Here is a 13,471-nt window from a genome sequence, read left to right as displayed (position 1 = left end):
ACATTTCAGAAGTCCCACAGGTTTGAAAGCCAACAGGGGAAAGCCTAAACGTAAGAACTGAAGGCCATATTTCCTTCCAGTATTAACTACCCAATATTAACTGGTCACATTCTAGAATGAAGGCTGGGAAAGAAAATTTGACTAAAGAATTGCTCCATCAAGAAGGAAGCCCTCTCAGGCAGAAACAGAGTTTAGTGCATCAGGAATGACGCTCAACCTTTGAGCTCTGCCTGCAGGAAACAGTAAAAATAAAAAGTTACCTGTAAAACCCTTAATGCCGATTTTTAACTCTTTCATTCTCGAGACATGAAGTAGGGCAGGAGGAAACATGTTCGAGAATGACAAGAAGACGACGTAAGGGTCTTAAGTGAGAAAAAGCCTGAAGAAAACACTACTGGTAGGATGCACTATGCACCTATGGCCACACAACTGTCTGAGTGGATTTCCTACTCTCCGGGGGTACCCGCAGGTGGGACTGCAAAGGCTGGCAGCACAGATGAAAGCGCTGGGAGCTGATGAATAAAGCATCCCCTACTCTGGTACTGCCTTCCTGCTGCAGAGCCAGCAGGACAATTCCCTCTCTAACATGAGGTTGCATTCCATGAATAGAGAAAAATCAGGAGCAAGTCTTCAAGGTCTTTTCCAACCTGAAAGATTCTATGATTCTAAGAGCAAGACGTGCAGGACGATGCTTAGAACTGCTACTAGTTCATTTTAAATTCATAAGCCACCCTCAGATTCATTCTGTGACAGACATCACAGCAGGAGCACAGCGCTCCTGCCCTCCTGGGACGGCTCCAGCCTGCAGAACTGGAAGAAGAAAAGTATATCCATCCCCTCCCATTTCTCTCCCTGTTGCGTGCATATAGGATTGGGCTGAAGGAAGGGCAAAACCAGGAGACAGGTTGTGAGCGAGCAAGGGAACAAAGACAGAGGGACCACTGGGGAAGTCAGTGGGTCAGGGCATTGCACGCTCCCCCAAGGGACCCAAAAAGCACAGCTTGCTCTCCACTTCTGACACTTCCAGGGAACAATGCAAGACCCATGTCAGCAGCAGCAGCAGGCTCAGCCCTGCCCCTGTGGACATCAGGGCCAGGCAGAATGACACATCTGCATTTCAAATTATCCATTTAAGCCAGGATTCACAGATGTTTTTCCCCTCAGACCATTGTGTCATAGGAAGCCAAAGCCAGTTCTCACTGAATCAGTTGTGACCTCTGCAAGAAGAAGCAGCGAGTCTTAAAACATGCTAATTCATTTCCCCACAGGCAAAGCTGGAAAATGAAATGCTCTGTTCGCAACGTGCAGCCCTGAGCCAGGGTAGCATGCTAGAGACTGCGTGGGAACAAGCCCTCTGAAAACAAACCCAAGTCTGCTGTTTCTTGGAAGTGTCAGGTCCAGCACCTCTGGGCACACGATGAGAAGGATGTTTTGTGCCTTACCTCACCATGGTGCGTCCTACGACACGTTTGTAGGTGATGTGTCTGTATCACACACCCACTAGCTTCAGGCTATGACAGTACCTTTTTCTTTAAATATTTACCCTCCCTCCCTTATACATTCTCCTGCAATGTGCAAATGGTTTAAAAACGTGATATCAGGATCTAGTGGGAGTATTACCCATGTACAGGGTTTCGTTGTAAAGGAAGGCAAAGCTGGCTTTCCTCCATATTATGAAGAAAAGTAAAAATGCGTTGGGAAGGTAACTCCTGATGATGCTATTTAAAGTCCAGGGAAGGAAAGCCCTACTTCAGTGCGTATCAAAGTCTTCTGATCATTTACAGATTTCTTTGCATGGAAGTGGTCTTGTGTTTACATCAGTATTTGCAGCTGCTGCAACAGTCACACAAACATTGAGGGGACACACATTCAAAAGCCTAAAAAATGGCATGCCTATAATTATGATCAATGTTCATTACAAAACGTTCAAGAGCTCCTCCAATCCCTAATACAGGGCAAAACAGATTTCCGAATTTACCAGTGGTCTGGAGATGTATTTTAGAAACTTCAATGACATAATGTGAGTTACCCACATAATATCCAAGACAAAACTAGATATTATATAAAGCCCGGGTTAAAAGCCACAGCTTCAACTCTACAGCTCACAGACTATGCAGTCATTTAGATAATTACACAGATTTTTGACTCTGGCACACATTATCATGTGATATACCTCGCAAAACTAATTTCCCAGAGATACAGTCACAGAGGCCTTAGTGGAGGACACCACACAACCTCATTTAAAAAAAAAAAAAATAACAACACAGTATCTTCACAAGAGATTATTGAGGCACTGAAAGGATGTGGAAAATTGGAAATAGCATCCATGCTGAGAACATAAATGATCCTTCTTTTTAAGAGTACAGAATTGGATTACTGCTTCCCACTACGAAAAGCAGAAAAACATTTGCAAACATGAGTCCTATTATGAGACCCATAAATGCACATCCCACAGCCTAGGGAATCCTTCATGTCCTTACCATCCCTCTCTTCTCATTTCTATCCCACTCCCTTGGTGCTTTCTTCTGTTTTTCAGCCAAAGGACAAGGAAAATGCAAGTGTGGTGGCACATCTCATGCTGCTGTAGGAAATCCACCCACTTGGTACTTCCCTTCTCAGTACGGACAAGTCTCAAGGGTAAATCCCCTCCTCCACCTTTTTCTGCTACTTGGGACGTTCCCGAGAGGGCTGATCCTGGCATAGCGAAGCGAGAGTGAATGCTCTCACTGCTTCTGCAGCAACAACTCTAAAAAATGGTTTCGAAGGATGTATTTAACAGGGGGTTGTAGGCAAGTGATGAAGTTGTGTCTGGTGCTTTTCTATTCTTCAAACTCCACCTCATCTCAAGGCAAGAATTTTTTTTTTTTCAAGTCTTAGGAGGATAAAAAACATGAAGCACCACAAAAAATAAAAACTGCAGGAAGTACTTGCTCATAAAGTAACTTTAAATTCTCCCTCTTGAGTGGGAACATATTTTTATGCATCTACAATGGATGAATTCAAACAGTTATCTCCAATATAATAAATAACAGGCTTCCACAGAAATGACGTAGAGCACTAAGGCAAGGGGTCACAATATGCGGTTCCTTGCAAAAGCTGCAGAAAGCTCACATTTTGATTGTTTTTCTTTTGCTTCAGCACCCTGTATTTTCAGCTCTCAATATAAATAATGTCTTAGACTTTCTGACTGCCAGTAGAAGCAAAAAGTATTCAGAAAACTGTGTAAATAAGATCAATATTTACCACACTGAATTACTCCATAGAGGTCTGTTAAGGTAACGCTTTCTATACTTCATGAAGACCAAACAGCTGATGAACACTTTTGGCATGACAACAGCCACATCAAAGCAGACGTGAGGGTCATCAGGTCCCGTGCCCCATTGCCAGCAGCTGCCAGAAGAGCTGCCCCATAGAAAAGTTCAAGACACATATTGAGCAACAGGGAGATAATGTTCCTTAAGGGAGTGCTCCTCCCTGACACACAGCCAAGCGCTCCAGAGCCATATACAATAACAGAGTTCATTTTTAAACACCACTACAGTGAAACTGTAAAAAAATCTTACAAGACAGTTGACGCACAAAGCTTTCACTTAACAAGTTACCCAGCTGGAGAAGAAAATATGCCAGAAAGCAGTGGCTGAGGCTAGGCAGGGAGAGAAGATGCTGTGCCTGGCACGAGCTGCTTCTGTAAGAGCCCACACTTGAATGGTGGCCAGAAGAGATTTAGGACGTATTCACAGAAAATGCATCCTTGCTTATCTGACAGATCTCTACAAGTCTCCTCCAAGATCAGGCTGCACCATTCAAGCCTAACCATTCCTGGTTAGCCCAGCAATCTCCAGGAAAGCCATAACCACACTGCTGGGGTGAGAGCTGCACCGGGCACGAGGCTCCCACCGGTGACAAACAGCACAGCTGGTGGAAGAAGCCACCCAGACTTGAAGCCACCCCAGTTACCCAGATGAGATGTACTTCTTACCTGAAGTAATGCCTCCACCATTTAGGGAATGACTCATTGCACAAGACATTATCCATGATAAAAAGGTCACCTCTGTGTTTCCTGCCCAGTCCCCGCCAGCCACTCCTCCCAGGGGTGAGCTTTGTGTCCCCAAGGCTGCGGAGCTGCGACCCCGGGGCAGAGCGGGGGGCTCAGGACCCAGGGGCCAGGCCCCCTCCCAGCTGTGTGGAGCTGCCAGCAACACGTGGTTTCAAAGACAGCGCGCTCTGTCAAGTAAAGAAAATGTTGCTGCGCCAAAATCCAAAATCTGCATGGGAAACATGCTGATGTTTGGACAGAGTTTTCGTCAAGAAATGACTAAATGAATTGGCTTGATAAGTAAACGTGCTTGAGCTTACTTCATCTCAATTTATCTGTAGGCAAATATTCATTTTTACCTCATACACACATTTACATATTTCCGTGTTTCAGCAGTAACAAAGTGTTTTGACAACCTGGAATCTACTTTCTTCAGTCTACAGGGAATTTTGACTTCTTTTTCTAATTCCAAACACCAAATCCCAAATCTGGACATGGCAGTTTTCCATAGAAGAGAAATTAACAGTCAAAGCCATTCTCTTCCTAAAACAGTATACAAGGCCAAATTTGTAATCTTTCTTTGACTCTCCCCATTCAGCAGTGGGGGATAATCCCATACAATGGCACGCATCCGATATGATTGCTATGGAGAAATTAAAGCCTTACATCTAGAGAAGTAGAAATCCTGCATTACTAAGGTTTCCTCAGCTGCAAGGGAAAGAAACATTGCCTCCTGGTGATTAAGAATGTAATTATTATTATTAATTCTGAAACAGTTTGAATTACACAGTACATTTTCTTTAAATGGGCACTATCATTCGTGCAACTTGATTTGAACCTATGATTTATTCATGGATTAGTAACCCTGTTTGTTTCATAAGCTCAGCATATTTTGCTTAGTATATTGTATTACTGGCTGGTTGCTATAAACAGTCCATTTAAATTTAGGCAGACGCTTTTGGAAAAGTTCTGTTTAGAAGAGAGATGTGAATTAAAATGCAAACTACGCTGATCAGTAACTACTGGTTTCTTCTAAACTCTTAACGTTTACATGTGTGTGCATAAGGATCTCAAGATTGAGTTCACAGGTAACCTCTAGCTGAAGTTCACATGCAAACAAAGCTTCCTACTTGGGCCAATCGTAATATCCACTGATTTGAAAATCAAAAGGAAATCTGCCAGACAGCACTGCCACATTGTGAAATCTCTGCAAATAAATCAGAATCAGGCTTCCCCCATCGTGGCATTAATAAAATACCTCCAGCCTGGCCAATTAATCTGCAGTACCTTCCTCCACTTCCTGAAGCAAAAAAGCCTGACTTTACCAGCTTTGTTGCAAAGCAGGTCTTAAACCAAACTAGCCACAGAAGAAGAGAAAAAAAGCCTTTACAGTTTGGCCAAATACATTTCTGACAAGAAAGGATACCTTTTTAGCTGCTGAGTAATTACAATGAATGTACTTCTTTTACTGCAATTCTCCCTAAGTTTTGGCTTGAAGGTGTCGGATACTGGGCAAAACCTGATGACACCATTGATGGTGTACACAGCTGTACAACCAGCTCCTCCTGGGTTACTTCACATTTGAATTTTTAAAGATATCCCTAGGAACTAAGTCCAGTTGTTTGTTCTCCACAGTTGCTACAGGCCTTTATAAGGGTTACATGCTGTTCCCTCTCCTAATATTTCCATGCTGCTTTTTCTTAATCGGTCATCGTTTTCAGGATGACAGTTGTTATTTGGCTCTCTGGAGAAGGAAACATTCCTGAAAGAGGCATCATAGCCACATATGTGTAAGGCTGGCATGAGTAATACCTTCCCTATTATACTCTTTTTATCTACTCAGAGCAGGAGATGAAGCCGCGTGTAAGTTAAGAGGCACTGCCTGATTTACAACCTGTTCTGCATAGCCCTGCATGAAACCTATGAGTTTATACAAAATACTACCCTCTAGTTATCTTGCTTGCTAATTAGATGAGGAGTAAGATTGTAGAGGACTGGGCTGCTAGAGTCAACAATGCTCAGCTTCCTATAGTTTTTCCTGCTCCTTGTTCAGGGAAATTTTCTGATTGGCGTGAAAAATTAGAATCTAAATCAAAAGGTGAGTTAGATAAAGCCATGAGCTAGGATGATGTATTGGTATCCTACAGATTCAACCTTTTTTTTTTTTTCTTTAACCAGCACATTTCAAGAAAACATCTGGATACCAATTAGCATGCAAAACATCTGCTGTTCAGCTCAAGCATCTTGGCTGGCTGTGTCTGCCAGTACAAGCCAGCTTTGAAGGCTCATCTCCATTCTCTCAGAACAACACTGTAAAACATGCATCCCTGCTCAGCCCCTTTAGCCTTTAAGAAAGCTGTTCATACAAATCCCTAGGCTGCCAGAGTGACTGATAAAATTATTTCTTTTTTTTCTAATAGAAGTTGCAGCTTTTGGTAAGATGGCAAAGAGCGCGAGTCACTCGTGTTGGTGTCTAAGTGCCCAGGCAAAGCAAGAGGAGCTCAGCGTGCAGGCTCTGCTCCGGCAGGCACAGCCCCTGCCTGCAGCCCGAGCACAGGGGACGAGCAAAGGGGCAGGGGAAAGATGCAACACAAAGTCACAAAGTCACTCATGTTACACCTTTGCAGCCCCTTAAATCTCCCAGGTGCAGCTTTGCGAAACAGACGCCCCAAAGCTCGGCTGCAAATTGGACACACCCCCCAGATCTTTCCACAACTACCTAAGGAAGTTGTGCAGTTCTGTTAAAACTCCACAAGTTTAACTCCTTAAAGACAATTACTACTTTTGCTTAAATACTTGGGAAGTCTTGAACACAGGTTGTGGCTGGCATTTTTTTTCCCACAAACAGAAGAATGTTTGGCTTTGTGTGTGTTTTTTAAATACATGGTACAATTCCTGACTTCAAACAATGGCAAATAAAAATCCTTTTTTTTTTTTTAACGTAACTGAATGAGAATGAAAGTCATATGAACAAGTAAATATTAATTAATAAAGCAATTACTAGGTACCACACTCTTGGTTCCAGTGTGGTTATAATTATAGGCCAGATTATGCATGGAGATGTTCTGAGATTAAAGAAAAGGAAGGAGAAGACTGGCAGACGAGAGTAAATATTTTCCATGCTGTGAAATGGCTCATTGGCTTTACATCGCTTCTGAGTACTTCCGAGAACTGTCTTGGCTCACTTCCAAGGAAGCGTCCACTGAAAGGGGGATTGAGGTGATGGCAAGAGAGGTGACCCCAGATGAGGACACTGTCTGTGTCCTCATCACAAGGCAAACCCATGCACCAGACGTCATGTCACCCGTTCCTTTTAAAGCCTACTTGCATCCATTCACATAGACAAAGGGGTTTTTTTGGGGGACAACGATTCAGAACACAGATCTTAAGTTAGAAGGCTTCGAGCTGCTTCACAAAATCATTTTGGACTCACCTTGCTGTACTGCTGTCTTTTTGCTGCTGATGTATGGAGGTGTTTTGTGGCTCACCTAAACTGTTTTAATGCAGGTCATTTACTAGTCAGAGGGAAGGGAAAAGGACAGAGCAGATTTTGAAAACAGAGGTGCTTCATCTCTTGTATGTATAATTTTGCAGCACTTTCAAGTTCCATATCAAGATTGCCTTGTCCTGCTTTGACTTTTAGCTGGCTTCTTGCTTCTTAAGATACTCCCAGCGTGATTGTAGGCACACACTGTTAATCACTGAAGGAATAACACAGCATGATTATGAGGAAGACAGGGAAATACAAGAGGCAGGGGGAACAGATCTGATGCATTAGCAGACACATTCTGCAGTCATAAAGTTAATATATTTAAACAACTCATAAATGTTTGAAAACTTAGGTGTTGCTAGAATAATGAATTACAAAACACTTGTTGGTAGCGAATGCAGAACTGTTTTCTCTGTGATGGAGGTTGAAAGTTTCTGAACATCAGCAGCTTTTCACAGCTTGGAAAAGCACTTAAAAGCAAAAATAATTTTAAACCGGGGGAGAAGGAAAAAGGCAGAGAGATTAATGCAATGTGAGGTGAAACTATAGCTCCACAGGCAGCTGATCTATAGGTCTCTCATCCTACCACGAGCAGCACTCAAAAAGAAGTGTTATCCCTGATGCACCAGTTAAAATGCAAACTGGGCATTACTGACAGAAATAAAGTAAACCTGATGATGGCATGGACACAAACTCATTTTAGCTTCTTCCCGGTACCACAGCTCTAGGTCTCCTTGTCTCAGACAGAGAAAGCAGCACATAGTGGGTCTGAAACGTACTCATCCAGCAGCAGTCCCCTGGAAAGGATGCTCCTGTTACAGTCCACGGCTCATCACCACGCTAAAGAAATCACATCTTCTGCCTTACTTTCCCGAGTGTGAAGGATAAAAGTACAAGTTGCCAGGCCCAGTTTTGTGGCAGAGATATCAGTTGCATGGGGGTTTATTCCCAGCTACCCAGAAAGCCAGCACAAGAGCTTTCTACCCACTCACACCCTCCACAACAGAAAATAGAAAACCCTTTTTGACAAACACACAGCTGCAAAGCTCACAGGCAGAGGTATAAGAAAGGGGCTGTATTCAAGCAAAAGCTACTTTCATCTCTTGCAACTGAGTGACATTTCAACTTCAGGCTGTCCTTTTACCAACTTTGCAGGGAACTTCCACTCCAGTTTCCCCTGTTGCTATTCCTGTGCCACTTCAAGGCCACTCCCGCAGATACCTCACCTGCTTTAAAGTCAACACCAGTCAGAAGGACAAAAGGTGCCAAATCAGAAGTCTTTTATACAGTATCCTTCCAGCATGACTGCAAAGTATCTCTCTTCCCATTACAGCAGAGACACTCAAGTATTTTGAGCTTTAGGATGCCTGGGAGAAGTCATTCTCTCTCCTGAATCCACCCTGGTTTCCCCCCACCCTTCTCCGTCCCAGAACACACAGTGCAGCAGGAGAGCAGGATGGGCACTCAGTACATGGACATCACACGTTGCACGCATTGCTTTGTGTTCCTGACAGCAACGTGCCAGGCTCTGCAGTCCCCACTGGTGTGGCAGCTCATACATCAGTGCTCCAGCACAGTAGCACTCCAGCCTTCAGCGCAGGCTGTAGGGTAGCTGCCCCCACACGCAGCACCGGCGCGGTAGCCTCCAGCCACACACAAAGCCAGGATCACCCCCTCTCTGCAAGACCAGTGCAAGCAACATAGCAGGGACAGACACATCCTGGGATCAGTAGCCAACTCCAATGGCACTACTATTAGAATCATTAGAGTTAAAATGCCAATACTCATGCTCAAGACCCCCAGGAAATCCTCTGTTCCTCTGATGCAAAGGGAAACACATTCATGCCCTGCTAACGGCATTGCAGCCAGGATGCCACAACAAATGCAGCTGTGCCACCAGTCACTTCCGGTGTTTAGTGGGCTGCCACTTCAAATCCCACCCAATTGCTTCAAAAAGTATTCAGCACACACTGGGAACCCTGCTTTGAGGGAAGTCCAAGAGTTAAAACAGACCCACCAGAACCGTGACCAAAAGGGCCACTATGTTTTCAAAGACAGAAGTGCAATGTACTGCCAGGCGCCCATCCACGCTGGCAGCCTCATCCTGCAGTCGGCAACAAAATGCATTTAGATGCCCCAGACACAGCACCTTTCCCCTCCCTTCCTGATTTCCCCAGTGAAAGAGCTGTCTCAGAAGAATTAGAGAAGCAAGGGTATGTCAAAGGACATGGATAAAATTAATGCTTTGCAGGAATTGGCTTCTCCGTCTCTTCTTTAAAAAACAGAAGTGCTTTTCTTGGGTGACATGGTGCAGAATAACCAGTCACCTTTCTATTTCAAAATGAACTTGTCTTAGATGTCCATGGCAGAAAGCTAAACCAGACAAAGGGCTGCTCAGCAATTCCTCTTCATTGACATGCCGTATCATTCTGCCCCAGTTTGGGAGGGATTATACCACTGCTAAGGACAGCTTGTGGCTAAGGGCTTGGCGCAACAACTCACCAGCTTTGCAGTAAGGACCCTTACAACACAGGCATATCACCCAAGCCCTACAGCCATACGGCAACAAGCACAGGCGTGCAGTGCACGACGACTCTGCAGCACAACCCCCCTCCCCTTAACACCAGAACTACCTTCGCTGCAGCCACCTCTCTGCCAACCTTTATCTTCTGGGAGTACAAGCCACTAACACCTCACAAGCAAACCTCACCAGTGAGATCTATGCACTGGTGTACACCCATTAACTGAGTATCCTACACGCATATTAAGCCAAAGGATAAAATCTACTAGTGGCAAGGGGGCATTATTAAGTAGCAGCTACCATAAACCAGTGAGAGCAGAAGCCTGACACACTCGTGCCACCTCTGCAGGAGCCATGGCAGTGGTGGCATGCTGTTCAGCACCATCCTCATGGGAGAAGCCCACACATTATGAGCAATACAGGAGCTGGAAAAGGGGGATCACAATTTGCCATCTGAGTTACCTCTCCATAGCACAGTTCTGTTGATTGCTAGGAATTCAAACATTTAAAAACGGGGGGGGTGGGGGGGGTGGGGGAATAGAAGGGTTGATTACCAACCAGGATTACATTTCAGGAAAAGAAGAGTTTGATCATTTGTCTTCATTCCACATGGAAGTAAAAGTGAGTATCCTTCCACATTTGTTGCAAAGAATCACTTTCAAAGGTAAGAAAAAACTGTGAAAGACTGATTCATCAAAGCAATGGGAACAGTCCAGCAGCAGCAACCAGTTTTGTAAAGCCAACAATCCATCAGAAGAAATCCAGCCTCTCCTGGGATAAATTTGTCTCAAAAAACAACAAATAAGAGAACCGCAGTTGAAATACCAGTAAAGAAGAACAGACACTGTCACGGGAAGGCCGAAACAGTCTAGCTCCTTGTAAGCCCTATTTGATGCTTGTCCACTGCTCTGTTTCCCTATGCATATAATTTATTCCAAAGTAAATGTATTATTTTAAAGACTCCACGGAAAAGGCAGAGAAGGATGTGTACCTGCTAAGGGACACAATGCTGATGTTCATCCAGTGGTTATTTCTTGCTCCCACACTAATCTCAAAGGCCTTGTCTAGCTTGAAATTTAGCAAGATGTTTAATTAATGGCTTCTGATGGTACAACCACACTGGGAAGGCTTCTCTCATTAGCTAATTAGTCTATGGTCCTAATCAGGCAGGGCAAGCCAGTTTTACTCCCTCATTGCCTTGCATGGGAAACCCCAGTTGTTCCACCTAGGTCTTCCCTCAGGACAGTTCCCAGCTCCCCTCTGCTGACCTGCCTTGCCTGGGTGGTGGCAGACAGCATCACCTCACCTTTCAATGACAATCTAGACCAAGCTGGAAATGTTTTGTCCACCGCAGCTCTCCTCCTGAAAGCAAAGCCCTCTGAAGTGCCCAGTGAGGTCTTGGGTCACTAAGAATTGGCTGGTCAGCAACTGTCAGGAACAACATGAGTACGTTGCCTAACAAGTTCTTTTTTCCTATGAGGATAAAGCTGGTGTATCTCCAAAGGACCAGAAGACCACTGCATATGCCCAGATGTTCAGTCCACTCCCAGCCTAGGCAAGAAGTGCCCTGAAAGAGGGTATCTTACAAGAGGCTGAATTCACTGAACCCTTAGAACACGGGGCGCTGTGCAAGGGCGCAGCTGGCACGTGCAGAAAGGCAGCACTCTGCGCCCTGGGCACCCAGATGCATCACAGCAAGGCAGGCAAGCAGATCACCTGCGGGAGCTGCGAGCTCGCGCCTTGTCTAGAACAACACGGAGCTGTGACTCCTGCTGCTCCTCGTCGCTCTGACTGCTGGGCATGACAGCTCTTGGCAGGAGGGGCTGCCTGTCTGTTTGAGGGCAGAGATTAGCCTGACAGCCTCCCACTAAACACGTCCTTCCTTCTCCCATTGCACGTGCCTTTTTCTGCAAGCCCTCGCACCACACTTCTGCCTTCCCTACAGTAACGCCCGTGGACGAGCACGGTATGCAATCCATACTGCAATACCTGATCATTTCAGTGCCTGTCAACCACACCTACTCTTAAAGCGTTTTGCCAGCAAGCTTTGAACTTAGTCCAACCAGTTTTGCCTGATTAGTTTTGATTAGTAGAAAGACTGTGTAAGACGTATGTGCTTGCCACTGACTTAACACATCTTAGGTATGGTAGAAATGGTTCCTTTCATTTCTAGTGAAACGCCAAGATATAATCTGTGCCTTGATAACACCGACTTCCACGTAAAGGGAACAGTGTACCTTATTCTAGCTTAATTCCTCCCTGCAAAGCACAGCACTGAAAAGTCCAGAGATGGTGCCAATGCTTTTGGAAAGGCCAGAAGGAAAACAGGCACAACTAGTGATGGGAAGCAGAGGACAGCTAACTTTTTAACTCATCTCTGCCCTCCACCAGAGTCAGAAGAGTCGAGGTGGGAGGGGTGTGTGAGAGAAGACAATGGAGACTGTGAGAGAAAAGGAGGAATATGAATTTTGCCAACTCCAGGCTACTCCAAATGCTACAGGAAACCTCCTCCAGGGATATATTTACGTTGTCCTGCCTTGCTTTTAGTATCTGTACCAGGAACTGGAAAGGGTGTTTACTGTGCTTGCGATGAAGTTAACGCACCTTATGCCCATGTCCTCACGGCCCCATTGGCCAGACTCTACCTGAATTTCAGCTCCGACCTCCTCCCCGATCACACAGAAAAGCCACAGGCTTGGTCTGCAAGTGCTGTAAGGGTGGGCTACTTCACTTGGCTGGGGAATCAGTCACAGGGGCTGAGGTTTGCTTTTATTTGGACTGGCTTACATCAGCTCTGCAAAGAAGATGCCAGACGGCCAGTGTCAAGAGACCTCCAGCACCTTCCTAGCTCCACCCACAACTGAGGCAACTTCTAAAAAGTTCTAGAGCATCTCAAAGTGAAGGATGGGAATGGAGGACCTTGACATGTAGAGACTAAAGAACAGTCTCTATAGGTGTAGAGACTAAAGAACAAATTAACCTGGAAAGGTATAGTCATAGAGGAAGGCTACCCAGCTGCTCAGCTCCTCAAGGCACCTCTCTGTCACCCTCTGGCAGCACGGGGCCAAAGCTACCAACACAGGCTGTAGTTCGCCCCTTCTATTTAGAAGGGCAACAACTTGCATTGACGTTGGCTTTGGAGGACATGTTTGGCAACCCCAGCAGATAAACAGACAGCATTTCAACAGAATACCATAAGGTTCTGAAAGAAATACATTTATGTTATTTTTGTAATATTATTAAATCCAGGGTTGAATATTTTGAATATGGTATAATCCATTTTCCTAGGAACCAGCCAAGAACAACACTAGGTTTTGCTTAGAACCTGACAGCAGCGCAGGGGAAGTGCCACCGCCCTGTCATCCCCGCCTCACTGCTCCCTCGGGGACACAAGCGGGAGCCACACGTGCTTCTCCCGACACCC

At 45.1% G+C, this 13,471-nt stretch overlaps 1 protein-coding gene across 22 annotated transcripts in view; it reads right to left on the bottom strand.

Moving 5' to 3' along the window:
• GPR50 (G protein-coupled receptor 50) overlaps positions 1 to 13,471 on the bottom strand; it is an 83,250-nt gene that overhangs the window by 56,315 nt on the left and 13,464 nt on the right. Inside the window, exon 5 of one of the 22 annotated variants that reach the window (XR_013923845.1) lies at positions 7,470 to 7,737. The exons of the other annotated variants lie outside the window; for them this stretch is intronic. The gene's annotated coding sequence lies outside the window, so the exon portion shown is untranslated. The remainder of the gene's footprint in view (positions 1 to 7,469; positions 7,738 to 13,471) is intronic. 22 annotated transcript variants of the gene reach the window in all.

Source organism: Falco punctatus (genome assembly GCF_963210335.1).
Source record: "Falco punctatus genome assembly, chromosome: 15".
NCBI lineage: Eukaryota > Metazoa > Chordata > Aves > Falconiformes > Falconidae > Falco > Falco punctatus.
The sequence above is the reverse complement of the archived record's forward strand: the minus strand, read 5'-3'. Positions and strand labels throughout refer to the sequence as shown.